This window comes from Schistocerca americana, chromosome 2 (assembly GCF_021461395.2).
Source record: "Schistocerca americana isolate TAMUIC-IGC-003095 chromosome 2, iqSchAmer2.1, whole genome shotgun sequence".
Lineage (NCBI taxonomy): Eukaryota > Metazoa > Arthropoda > Insecta > Orthoptera > Acrididae > Schistocerca > Schistocerca americana.
The window spans coordinates 715,897,666-715,912,670 of record NC_060120.1 but is presented as its reverse complement, the minus strand read 5'-3'; positions in this window follow the sequence as shown (position 1 = coordinate 715,912,670).

The window sequence follows — 15,005 nt, the reverse complement described above, 5'->3', positions numbered from 1 at the left end:
GACACTCCCATCACCCAAGATGACAAAAGATGCGTTCACAGGGCTACATGCTTAAGTTTCTGCTTTAATGGACACTGAGGCACTCTATAGAAACTAGACCTAGACCTAAATCCCATAGAAAACGTATGGCAATATTTGAAACAGCTGGTAAAATATAGCAATTCGGCAGTTCTACAGAATCTAATCATTATTTAATGGCTGTTCTACGATATCGATTCATCAGTTAATGGTACAGCTGGATATGGCATATCTGAAGAAACTTGTGTAGTCTCATCCACGCCTAACTGCGTTGAACAGCATGCGTATATCGTTATTAAGAACTGACGCTTTCTTACACGCTATTAGCGTGATGACTGCTGGGGGGTGACTAATTTTTTTCGGTTTGCTTGACATCTATTGGACGATTACTTTGCTATCTTGAATTGATGACTAAAATATCTAAATGATAACTGGATCATTTTGAAGAGTGAATGTAAAAGATAACCGTTTCTGACCTATTGAAGGAGGGAAGAATAAAGAAAACTTCAGCCACCTCGCAATAATTTCTCGCTCAGAAATTAGGAAATTCGTGTTACAGCACTTTTGAAACTTCGAGACTAAGGCGGTGAAACACTGGGTGAAAAGGTCGTTTTAAATAAATCATTATTTGAGTACTACTACAGAATTTTTAAAGCTGCACCCATTAAAATTGGGATTTGACTTTTCACTTAGAAACAAAAAATACGTCGTTCATTGTTTCTGGACATTCAGTCCCTAAGGGGTTAAAAAGGGGTCGAAAATCTTATGAAAATATTTCATTATGAAAGCATTTTTAAAGTTAAATCTATGGAAATCTCGATGTACTATTTTTGTCAGAAATAGAAAGCTCAACCACTAAGGAAATAAAGTACTAGGCGAAAACTTTTTGTTTGAAAATGATTTTTTTATTAAAAGACTACTAAAGTAAACTTAGAGCTGCATCTATGAAAATTCGACTTGACTTCTCGGTTAGACATAAAAAGTACATGTTCAGTGTTTTTGAAAATATTTCGTTACATCAAAATATTTTTGAAGCTAAATCTATAAAATTTGGTATTTGGCTTCAAAAGAAATATGTGTTATAGGATGAAAGTTTCTATAGAAATATCACAACAAAAGCTCAAAACGCAGGATTAACAAGGATCTCCGACTCCAGCGACCAGTATTGTTATTTGGTCAGAAGTACATTCGAGAAAAGAGTAATTTGTGAATAACAAAAATTCAGTTAAAGAAAAAAAACGCAAAAGAAATCTGTGCACACGATACATTCTGCACGAGCGAAGTAGCGGGTACAGACCTAGTGTAACATAAGAGTGGCTGGACCGGAATTTTTACGTGGCTTTCAAACAATAAGCATGCAATCCTTCATCGTTATAGAACATGATCTCCAATTCCGTTATACTCATCGAAGTATTCAGATATCACAGTAATTTTCTCTTACGTAGGTTCTTATGTTTCGTGAGTCTTCACTTCCAAGTCGTGTTTCAGCTTTTCTATAGATTATTTTACATCAACCAAAAACTCCTAACCAAGATCCTCTTCATGCTTGGTTTGTGAGGCTCCTATACTAAGTAAATTGTTGGGATTCGTCATTAATGAGCAAGAAGTTGTCAAAATATGATACTTTCCGAGTAAGTACAGAACGTTTTTTTTTTGAACTTGCTTTCGCATACTCTTTGCTATGTCGTTACTGAAGTGCACGTTAATTGGTCACATCATTTCTTTCTAAATTCTAAATTATTGAAGGATTTTTGTCCTACCTAATGTGGGAAATTACATGGCATTAACTGATAAAGTAAAAGAACAAAAATATTTTTGAGCCTGTATCATGCCTGATTTGCAACAGAGTGTACTGTATTACGTTGTATGTTATAACTGATAACGTTTCGAAACCCTGGTCAACAACTGATGCAGATGCATAGATCTGTAAACTGTGAATAGACTTACTTTTTACTTTTCCGTGTCCGGAAACTACAATTTGTTTGCCCAGCATTGGGCAATATCCAATGCTTCTTCTTTAGCCAGCCGTAGATCGTCGAGGGTGCATCTGTGGGGGCAGGCAGGGCATTGTAGAAGATGTTCCATGTCCGGTCGAGTGCCGCAGTCGCATTTGTCGTCATTTTCGTCCAACAAACCCCATTTGATCAGATTAAATTTCATAGGAGCCACCCCAGTTCTTATGCGGTTAAGCATTCTCCAGGTTTTCCAATCACCAGAAACGCCGCTTGGTGCGTCCTTTCTTAGTGGATAGTAGATGGGAGGCTCATCTAAGGCGCAACTTAGGAAACGGCGTCTGGATTTGAGTCTGCTGGGGCCACACTCTAGGCCAAATATTGAGTGACGGGCATCAAAGGTTTGTTTTAGCTTCTCAGTATGTTCATGGGCTTTCCTACGTGAGTCAGGGTTTGTGAAACCTGCGGCCCTGTGAAGATTTTCTATGGGAGTTGGTCTCATGCAGCCTGTCACTATCCTGCATGTTTCATTCAAGCTAATATCTACATTTTTTTGCGTGGGCGGATCTGCACCATACCGGGCAGGCATATTCGGCAGTTGAGAAGCGCAAAGCTACAAAGCTTGTGAATAGAAACTAAAGTATCGTTGGTAGTTTCCCCATATGAGTTAGTGGTCCCACTGCACTACACATAGTGCAATATAATGTGAACAAACTACAAGGCAGAGATGGCTGACTCTGAAAACTAGACGATACATAGCACTGTATCTACTGACTGTAGATTCGTCGTTACTTAAAAATAGTTTTGAAGCTAAATCTGTAAAATTTGGTATTTGGCTTCAAAAGAAATATGTGTTATAGGATGAAAGTTTCTGTGGAAATATCATAACAAAAACTCAAAACGCAGGATTAACAAGGATCTCCGACTCCAGCAACCAGTATTGCTGGCTGTGAAATTGTAAAATGGAAACGTAAGTCTTAAATGAATGAGGAATGATTTACAGGAGACTATGCAATGAAGAGAAGGGGGTGATTACAGGAGTACGGCTCAGAGGGTGCTGAAAGCCCTAGTAAGGCAAGATTGATAAAAATTTAATGTTCCACGGATTACCTACAGAATTTGCTCTTGCTTGTACATTTAATACCTATTAGTTTGAGGAGAATGTGCCTGTACAACGATGATGGTGTCACAGATTCCAGCTGCACTAATCAAAAACTTGTTCGCCTAATGAAGAATAAATGCTGCCCTCAGATGCACCCTGCCTATAATTTTTTGATTGCGACTGCCTATGTGTTTCGTACTTTCCTGCTACATCCCTATTTTCCTTCTGGTAGCGGTGTTGCAAAAGAAATTCTGAAGTGTAACTCAGTAATACATCTAACAACAAATCATGACAAAAATTTTGTTTTTACACTGTTTGTTGTAAGTTTTGTCAGGATATCAGCAAAGAAAATAATAAATAATTTTTAGTTTACCACTTTTACCTCCTACAGAATTTAGCTCATTACATTTTTCTCGTCTATCCTACCTCAGAAGGGTCCTTCTTTGCAACCGTTAAAACTCGGTTACTGTAGAGGGCCGCCAGAAAATCGCAGCAATGGAGCTGTTTGGAACAAGCATAATTTTGATTTTCAAGTTCCTGTTGAACATCCATTTATTTAAAAATTATATCGTTGTAACTGTGATAGTGAATACTACGTTGTATATTGTGAATAGTGGTGTGAAATACTTCTAAACAAGTAATTCAAAATGTGCTTTGTATCATTCTCGAGCCGATTTTTTCACGTTGTATAACACACACTATCCGACCGACTCGCCCACTGTCAGTCGCTGAAGCATGCGTAGAGCATTAGTTTTGCATAACTGAATATGAAATTTCGACATGTCGTGAGCCGCTGTGTCCAAGCTGCACTGTGGACAAAGCTGTGCAGTCTGCCAGCGCGATTTGAATACTATGGTGTTATTTTGGTCTTGTAGTCACGTTGTGTGAATCACCAGCCATTCGTCGCTGTGTCCAGCACACTTCTTTGTAATATTCGAGCCTCCTCACCCTATACAGGCAGGGGGAGGGCTGTTCAGCCAATGAGTTTAAAATACGCAACACTGAAAGATATACAGAAAACATTTACATACTATATTAAAATGGTTAAAGAGATGAGTTCATAGTGATGTTAAAAGGGAAAATGAACTTCACTTATTGATTTTTGAATTACAAAGAAGAAGATAACAATAAATATCTAATTAAAAAGGGTGCCTAAATATGAAGATCTTAAAATGAAGCACTGCATTTGCTCTTAAATTGGAGGGTTTGAACTGGTAAAGGACAGGAAAGGAAGGTTAAGGCGTAGCGTCGTAGGGTGTTGGATAAACAAATGGGTCCAGTTTGTGGAGATTCAGGTGGGTGCGAGGGTGGATGGTATATGCATAAACGGAGTAAGTGACTGCGGTATGGGCCAGACCATTGAATTAAGAGGAAAGATATAAATAGATAAGGGAGTGGGGAGCTCAGCTGTGGGGTGGAATAGGGAGGGAAGATCTTGAATTGGTATGAAGAATAAGTGTCGGGTGAATTTCATTGTCTGGAAGAGGGAGTTGGTTCAACCTTCGGTGGGCCGTGATTTGAAGAGTGTGTAAGTTTGGTATATGTGGGATGCGTCGATAGGCGCGACAGCGTGCCAGACTAGGAAACTGGGGGCGAAACAATGGTATTGTAGGTATCGCCTTGCGGATGGTGAAGGATTTTCCGATGTGATCACCGTGGTTGAGGTGCGGTTGGAATTTTATATGGTGGAAAAAGATCATTGTGGCAGAAGGTAAACAGATACGGCGGGAAGACATGTGACTGCCTGGTGTTCAAGAATTCGGAAGGAATGACAAAGACCATATTGGTACAGGGGAGGCTAGGACGATTCAAGATTTTTTTTCAGATATACACTGGTTAAGCACTATCCAATAATTGAACGCAAATACGCTATTGTATAAGCATGCCATATACGAAAAGAAATGTTACGATATTAAAAACAGATATCCCGAAGACGGATCGTTTCGCCCATTCTATCTCACTCATAGCAGTGTTAGGTGACAGTGATGAAAAATACTGGCACTTGCTTCAAGTTTACTCTTCCACAGCTCTACAGTGACAACTCTTCGAATGACACTAATTTCGAAGGTCACTCAAGAGAGGACGAAACTAGGTCTACGTTTACGCTATCTCTCAGCAGTTTCGATCATCTATTTCTAGCACACTGTTTCTAGAACTGTTCCAAGTTGGGACACATCCTGACCATTCTTTCTGTGATATTGAATACATAAATTTATTTAACAATAGCTAAGTCTATATTCTATTGATTTCGAAAAGGTTCTGCAATTAATAAAATAGGCTGAAGAACGAATGCGCCTAATCGATTCGTATATGAATCATCTCCATTTTATGTGTAGCGTTGTTTTTTTTCGTTTACACTTCAGCATAACTTCAACAGAGAATAACTGAACAGCGCTCGTACAAGAATAGGGTTGAATATAAACTAAACGAGAACAAAAACTACATCTAACTTCATGAAAAGAAGGCAATGTACAGCAGCAGAAATTAATATATTATGCGGTGGAATCGTTTGTTTATGACACATTAAAATGACGAATTAATATCAGAAACAAGTTAGCAGAATATAAACTTACGCATTCTTCTACATTTAGTTATTTTCATTTTGACGCATTATGCTACTATTACTGTTGAACTATAAAAGATGACTTCCATTCTGATAGCTACGCAACTCACATTGCTAACGGATATTATTTCCAAAGATATTCACCAATATTATGTCAGTTTGACAATAACTATCAATATGATTGAAGATGATCTTGTAAACCAAAAATCAGGTAACAACAAAACAAGTGAGTGGGACTTTCGTACCTTGTGTTTTTTATTGTTAAAAACGACATTGTTATAGGATTCAACGATAGAAAAAGCGAATAACGCTAGGAAAAAATGCCGTAGTATATTAGGTTGGTGCACACGGGCGTTGAGTTTTTGTTTTGCATGTTGTTATTCCGGTTGTTATGGATTTATTTATCGATTGTCACTTTTTGTTTGTAGTTTCTGTCGCTGTCTGGGTTTACGTATCGTATTTTGTCATTTAGAGATAGTGAATGGAGCTGTGGAGCCTAGAAAATGGAATGACAAGTGGAGAAATCGGAATATTTCCGATATATTATCCTGCCTGAGTTCAATAGAAGGGTGACATCAGAGGAGGCAATCGGAAACACTTGCACCCTGTCCACGGATAATGCCATTGGACAGAGCACGGTAAGAAAATGCTTTACTCGTTTCAGGAGGATCACTTTGACATTATTAACTATCCACGTTCGGAAGACCGCTTCGGGGTTTGATGAAGATCGTTTATACGCCTTAATCCACAATGATCCACGTCATCGTGCTCGAGAACTGGCAAACGTGATGAACTATGATCACTCCACCATCGCGCGACATCTGTATGCAATGATGCAATGGGGAGGTTGAAAAATCGGATGTATTGGTACCGCCTGCTCCAAGCCAAAACCACAGAACTGAGCGGCTGGCCGAATGTGCATCACTGCTTGGTCGTCATCAGTTGGCTCGTGAACAACACCGGCCTTTTCATCCCGGTATCGTTACTGGTAACAAGAAATGGCGTCTTTATCCTAATATAAGCAAAATAAAGGAATGGTTGAGCACAAACAAAACAGCAGCTCCCCGTACAAAGACCTGCACCAATTCACAAAAGATAAAGCTGCGCATCTGATGGAACAGTGGCTGTGTGGTGCACTACGAATTGCTTCCCCGTGGTGTAACCATCACTCCTGATATTTATTGTCTGCAAATGAGATGTCTTGCAGACCCATTCAAGAACAACAACTAGAGACTACTTGAAGTGATCCTACTTCACAAGAGGCCCGCCCGCATTCTGCTAGGACTGACAAAAAACGATACACAGGAGTTGGTTTGGGAAGTCATTTCGCACCCACCTAATGTTGCGCCCTCAGACTTTCACCTTTTCCGCTTTCTCTCGAACAGCCTTCAAGGAACTTGCTTTCCTGATGAAAATGCGCACCGAGCACGGCTCGACGAGTTCCTCGCCTCAAAATCATGCGATTTCGACAATGGCGGAATCGAAAAGTTATCCCATCGTAGGCAGACTGTTGGAAATAGTGAATGAGAGTATATTACTGGTGACTGAAGTATCTGTTATGCGTATCTGTTCTCAAACGCTGCGTACAATAATATGCCGTGGGCTTTGACTATTCTATTCGCCTACAAACTGAGATTCTCTTCACTAAAAGGGTGTGTATTAGACATAACAAATAGCGACAGGGAGACGAGTAGAGAGTAAAGGACACAGTCGAACATGTCTTGTTTACTGATGAGAAATTGGAATGGATTCAGGTGGAACATATAACCAAACCAACAGAAAGCGCTTTCCTGAGATTCTTTGCTGCAATCATCGTTATAGGAAACAGCCTCAACAATGGTGTAAGAGAACACGGGGAGATGAAAAAAAAGAGGATGCAGCTGGATGCTAGAAGCTACAGATCATAACAAGAAGTTGAAGGCAAGGCATGTGAGTGCGTGGTGTTCAAGAGTTAAGAAAGAATGGTGGAAGAACTTAGACCACCTCGACATAGGAGCGAAAAGGAATAATCAAAAAATTTTAGGTACTTCCTGCTTCAGCGCTATCCAGTAACTGAACACAAATATTACTGTTGTGTCAGAATACCATACACGAAAAGAAATGTCACGACTTTGCAAGTAGATTTCCCGGGGACGGTTCGTTTCGCCCATTCGAACTTGACCAGATCAGTTTGACGGAGGAGACAGAGAAGATCCAAAGAAGAGCGGCGCGTTTCGTCACAGGGTTATTTGGTAACCGTGATAGCGTTACGAAGATGTTTAATAAACTCAAGTGGCAGACTCTGCAAGAGAGGCGCTCTGCATCGCGGTGTAGCTTGCTCGCCAGGTTTCGAGAGGGTGCGTTTCTGGATGAGGTATCGAATATATTGCTTCCCCCTACTTATACCTCCCGAGGAGATCACGAATGTAAAATTAGAGAGATTAGAGCGCGCACGGAGGCTTTCAAACAGTCGTTCTTCCCGCGAACCATACGCGACTGGAACAGGAAAGGGAGGTAATGACAGTGGCACGTAAAGTGCCCTCCGCCACACACCGTTGGGTGGCTTGCGGAGTATAAATGTATATGTAGATGTAGACATACGTCGGTAATGTGCACTGGCCGAGGTGGTGTATAATGAGACTGTCAGGCTGTTTGTATGAATTTCACTCACTGCTGCTATGAGTAAAGGCAACAAATTACATGAATCGATCATTGGCTATCGGCGTGAACAGGAAGTATTTCTGACCCCTCGCTTGCTTCTGTGATGACAGTATTGTGTAAGTGGATTAAAGACACCATTGCTCATAACCGTCATGGAAACTGCGGAGTGTCAATGATGTTTCAGATGAATGCCGACTACAAGCATACCCAAAGCGTAACTAACACCGTCCAGGCAATCTAAGCAACTATCAGATTCGTATCCACTACAACTACTCAATAATTATTAAATGATCAAAAGTTCTTTTCTGGCGCCCAAATTTCACGAATATTAATCCAAATGAACATCGACGGGTGTCCTTGATGGTCGTATTCGCTGTGTGAATACTCCACCACGATCAAAGACTGTTTTCAGTTTCACATTTTTTAAACAATGGGTCGCACATCATCTAAATTCACATCTTTACTAAGAAATTCAGAGCGCGTGGATCTGCTACCATAACGTCAAGAGTACCCCTACTATAAACTATTGTGAAACATTGAGACAGAGGAGCGTTACAGGTAAGTATCAGTTCCAGCCAGAGGACCGCTACCTAGAGAGTGGTTGTTACAATAAATCATTAAATAAACCTATGTCAATAAAATCTAGGACTATAACAACAAACAGTTCATACACAGCAATCTGATATGGTCAAACCTCTTATAGAAGAAAGGGAACAGGCGGCTGTAATGTGTCAAAATTAATTTTGAACAGTTTTTTGTCGTTATGTTAATAACGTGGTCTCTTCAATCTACATATTATGACAGCAGCATAAAGGATGAGGTAGATAAAGGATGTAAAAATGCATCATTTCTTGTAACTGAAGTCAGTGTGGGTGTGTATATGTTCTAGAAAACCAGTATTGTAACCAGCTGTACAAGTGTTCACCCAGAAGCGGCAAAAACCATGTATGCGGCGGTGGTTGACAGCAGCAACGCACGCCAGAGATCATCCTAGGCGAGCTGCCCGCTATACAACAAAACAACAGCCACAAGAAATTATATATTGATTATTAAAGAATAATGGTAGCACGCTACGTTTGTCTAGATTTATGGTTCAGCTATGGTTTTATGGAAAGAGGCAGTTAGTCACTATCGAGGAGCCGAGGATTACGTGAGCTTGAGTCGGTAGCAAGACTGTTGTGGTACTGCATGTGGGTCGAAACACTTTTACGTGTGTCTTATCGATACCTTGTTATGAGAACTCGGTATCAGTTATAAAGACAGTTGGAGATTTTCGAAGAATTTTGTTGGAAAGGTTTCCGAAGCTTAATGTGTGGATTTCGATTTTTAAATGCAAGATTAAATGACGCAGTAACGGTACTAGAGAAAAGTCAGAGGAAGTGTTTAATGACTAGTGTAGCGTTGCTGGTAAGCTGTATTAGTTTGAAGACTGGTATTTGTGTGTAGTAGATACGACCGTAAATGAAAGTTTTAACGTCATCCATTGTGTCTGACGGAGTGCGGTTTTGTTGCCTGTAATTAGTGGTTGCACACGCCCAAGGATTTGGGTGTTGCGTATAGTTCGAAGATTTTGGGATAAGCACACTCTAAGGTAGTTGAGTGTTAGTTATTTCTGTAGATTTGTGGAGGATATCATTACTGCGAGGTAGTAACTTGTTGTATACAAAGGATTATTTAATAAGCGAGCGTCTTTCTCGAGTTTTTCTTGATCGTGGGATCAAGTACAGGAACAAACGGACTGAAAGTGAATTGTGATTACCAGTGTATTTAGCCCATACTCATTGTTAGTGACGCAGTTATAGAGATTCCCTTGCCCTAGTTGAACCATTTGAAGACGGAAAATCCAACTGCTGCCATTATTCCAGTAGTAACTGATGAGTGAAATTCAATTAGATTTGTAGTGGGTACGCGAGAAGCCAAGACCTGAAGTCGATGAGTTTTGAGAATCTGATCTTAAGTTGAGCTTGAAAGTGGTGGTGGGGGCGCGTAGTGGTCGCTCGCACACATCAACGTTTGCCGATGTAAAGATCTAATTCATTTGAAGTAAACTATGATTCGTTAAAATTAAAACAAGTTCCCGTACTATCCTTTTACCCGCTATTCTAAATAAAGTGAAATCCAATTTTGAACTTTGTAAAGAAAAAACTAATAAAGTTGAAAATTTAGTGATCTGGCGTACAACAAATAGAGAAAGCACGCTCAAGTCAGCGATATAACATATATAAATGAATGAAGAATCTTTAAAAAGAAAGCAGAAAAGTATTTTATCAAGGTTAAACAAAGCAAAGTATTTACGTAACATCTTGAAAGGTAGCTTTGGAGTTACAGTTAAAAAATATTGACAATTATAAACCGATACGCAAAGATTTACGTACGAAAGAATTATGATTTAGTACAAAAGACAATATTTCAACTTTATTAGCAGACGTATACATGGCACAAGGGTTGACGCATCATTGCTGAGAGAATAGTGTACCTGTTACCATGTGACGTAGCCTGTTGGATGGTACATGCAGCGTGCAAGACTTGTCCCATTCGGTCTATGGCGCAGTTTCTTGGTATTATCGTCGGTCATTAGTTGTTTTACAGAATAACACCATCGCTAACCTCAAAGCATTTCACGAAGTGCAGTATCAGTGAAGTACAATGCTCCATTTGCTTTATTAAGAACGGGAAAAGCCACAACAAACTCGAGGCATCATTTAAGGAGAAAACTTAAAACCTAACAGTTCATACAAATTAACAGGTAAAACAGAATTTTTCGATTTCAGTTTTCATCCCTTAGCACTGACTACTCGTAATGCCCAAGCAGAGGTATTATCCTCGATAATAACCTGATTTTTGAACAGACTCCCAGAAAATTATAATCAGTAGTAGAATACTGGTGATTTTTTTTTTTGTGTATTCAACGACTTACGAGAAAAGTAGCAAATGGTGGACGGGATAACTCTCCTTTATTTTATTTAATATTCTGATTCTGTGTGTCTTGAAATTTTTCAATCTTCGTTCGATTTCCGCATTTGTTACCCGAAATAACAGCAACAGAAAAATTGAAAATAGGTTCGCTCAGAAACTGGTTATTATGCGTGTTTGTAACACTCAGGTTAAACTGGCGTTGAAGAAAACCAATATAATCGGAAACCGGTTGTTTCAGCGATAATTGCCATACCTAGCGTGTGCGCCATCTTAGGTTCGATTGGATGTTAAATTCTTGAGCACATGGGGGAGGCTCTATAATCTTTCAAGCAGTCATACTATTGTCAGTATATCATATGGTCACACTAAAAGGTCTGTCACACCATTTTATGTGACCAGCTGCTACTCTCAGTCTCCACAATCTCTACCTCCCGCAGATGGCCTGAATGTTGACCTCCTCGTTACCCAGACCCTTGTACACTGTTCTTCTGCAGGACATTCACAGTAGGCGGCGGGGGTGGGGAAGGGGGCGGTGGACTGTCGATATAGCTCTATAATATGGTTACTTTGGCTCTCGACTTTCTAGTGTTTCATATCCAAGATTTACTGCTCACCATGTTGTGTTGTAACCTGTAGAGAAAGCGCACAAGAAGAAAGTCCGTCACTAAAGATGAAAACAAAGAGATACCTCAGTTTCTTAAGAGCATATTTTATAATATCTCTCCGTCCGACCCGTACCTATCAAGGGAATAGTGGTAGTCGAATTATTCTCTGCCCATTTTTATCTGCTTTTATCACTACTAGATTTCACAAACGTTTCCAAAACTAACATTGCTTCTTTCCTCATGTCAAACGCTTCCTATTTTAAATCTACATTCCATTCTATCCCCCCACGCCAATTCTTCATCCTCTGTAGCTCTTTCCAGCAATGAAATGAAATGAAATGTCGTGTGGCTAGGGCCTCCCGTCGGGTAGACCGTTCGCCTGGTGCAGGTCTTTCGATTTGACGCCACTTGGGCGACCTGCGCGTCGATGGGGATGAAATGATGATGATTAGGACAACACAACACCCAGTCCCTGAGCGGAGAAAATCTCCGACCCAGCCGGGAATCGAACCCGGGACCTTAAGATTGACACTGACACTGACACTGACACTGACCACTCAGCTACCGGGGCCGGACTTTCCAGCAATAAATCCTTGTGTGAAGCCAATAGCCCGTCTTCCTTCCTCGAGGAGGCCTACCACAAATGTCACGTTACTTACAGTATGTTCACCAAGTCCCAATGAGAGAAAGCCATTGTATATTTTCTCGGGTAACCAGCATTTGGTATGTGATTGTGATTTTTTAAACAGTTCCAGCCACCTTGATTTACGTTTCCAATGCTTTTCATAAAATAATTCAGGCAAAGTCAGGTGCTTCTTGCTATAACGCCCCGTGCGACCACCTGTATTGGATCCAATTACAATGATATGAATGACGTTTTTCTGTTGTTATGAAACTGTAATATCGTGACATATCTAACAGCGTTGCAAAAGTGACCCACTGTTACTACTACTGATACTATATGGCGATGTTTCAGCGGTAAAAAATTAGAACTATTCGCCGTATGCCGAGAGTCTGGTGACTGCGACGCTGACAGGACTTCACTGCCGCTACGAAATCGAGAAGTTCAGGGAAGAGAATCATGACACATGTAACTTCAACCGCACAGGCTTTATTCTCTACAACGTTTACGTTTCTTTATTGGGAAAAAAGCAAAGAAGATGGACCCATTATCCTCCTACAGCACATCCTTCAAGGAAGTGGAAGAGTTTCTTTGGTTTCTTTGCGAGAAGTCGGAGAACTCCTCAGTGATCATTGCTAAGGGATTATCTGCATTGCTCCCAAGGAGGATTCAGGCTGATTAGGGTAACTGAGGAGGACCTGTACCATATTCAGTCGGTGTTGTCCAACGCCTACATGTTTACAGTCTTTTGCGTCCACTGTAATGTACGAGGGCTGTTTGGAATGTAAGGTTCGATCAGGAGCGAAATGGAAACCACTGTGAAAATCCAATGAAGCTTTGCACAGATGTGTTGGGCAGCGTCTCAAGCACGCCCATAGGCCGCGTTACTTCGCTCCTTTCAGTTCTGAGCGCTCAGTGAGCAAATAAAGCTGCCTAGCGAACTATATCTCTGGCCAAGTCTGAGGGCCTGGTGAGAGATTTCGCATGATGTCATGCAGACCTAATAGCATAACGGTTATGCGTTTCCTTCCTCATGACCCCCGACCGCACTGTGCTGTGGGAATGAAGATACTCCTACAACATTTTCGATGGGAAGTGTTTGATCATCGACAATACAGCCCGTAACTGGCTCCCCCTGCGTTTCATCTCTGCTCGCAGGAACCGCTGGCTATGAAGACAACGAGCTGCAAACCAGTATAGAGAAATGGCGAAACCCATAGGCGGCTGCCTTCTAAGAGGAAGATATTGCAAAATTAGTATGACGTGTAGTGATCCAGCAACACATGGCTAACAAAATTAAGGTCTAACTTGCTGTGGTACCCAGTTCAGTTATGAATCAAGCCATATGTACTGATAGTGACTCAGCCCTGCCCCTAAATTTTCACCAAACTACCATAAAACACTGACTCAATCCTGCTCGTTGCAAATCTGATGGGGTGTGGAAAAAACACTCTCTGATTTCTATACCAAAAGTTTGACCGTTTTGCCAAACATTATCTCTGCATAGACAGTTAAGCACGGTACAACTGAACGCATACATGGTTTGATGATGTGGTAATAGGTCATTTAGTTCTCAGTGAACAAACAGTGCTCGGTCTGACACATATTATTATGTTTACTCGCATCTGCGTATATTTCACCAATCGGGAGTAAGCACCTCTGCTGTCATTGGCTGTTGCTTTCAGCTTAATTGCGGACGCCACAATTCGAACAAATTCAATGCCTGAATAATTGCACATTAAATTCACTCACAGAAATTATGGTGCACATATGTTTCATAGCTACCAAAAGATGCTTAAAACATCAGACAGTGGCAGTAGTGCTAAAATTATGAATGAAAGAAATAGGCCTAAAATTGGAAACAACAACACTAATGGAGGTCAAGAGTGTGTACATTAATAACAATATTCCGCTAATATGATATTTATTTTAAAGAAGAAGCAAATTAAAGATTAGTTTCTTTGAACAAATTCCAAGTAAAGAGTTTACAATTTTAATATTTGTTTTAGTCTTTGGGGAGAGCTAAAGCAGCTGTCCTTATTTGTTACGATGCCGGCGGTGAGATATACTGTCATCGGTAACTTATCGTTGCAGACGGTGTATTGAAAGCAGATCCATCATGTGTAAATGCTGCAGATGAATTGTCTCATGTGGAACTTTACTTTCCAGTCAGCGACGATTTCATCAATGGTGCATCATAGGCCACTGGATAGTTAGACGTTGTTACGGTTGTTCCCAACATTCAGCTTTGCAAGAGCGATTTATTATGTCTCTCATGCACAACGCTGAAGTAAAACAGTTCAGTAGAGAGTTTTAAAGTTATTTCGATCGCGGAATTCCAGTCTGTCCGTTTACCATGTCAAAAACGCGACAGCGAACTCGCCACTCTTGGCGGTGTCATGCAGACACGTAATAAACAGTTTTTATACGCCTGTGGCACAATTAACGGTTCATGCACACGGTAGTCAACGACGGCACGAATATGCATTGAAATTATGAAGCATTTAAAATGCACACGGCACAGTCACAGCGAACAGAATTCTTTCCAGAACACCGTAACTACAATGTCGTTCTGTCCATAGTTATA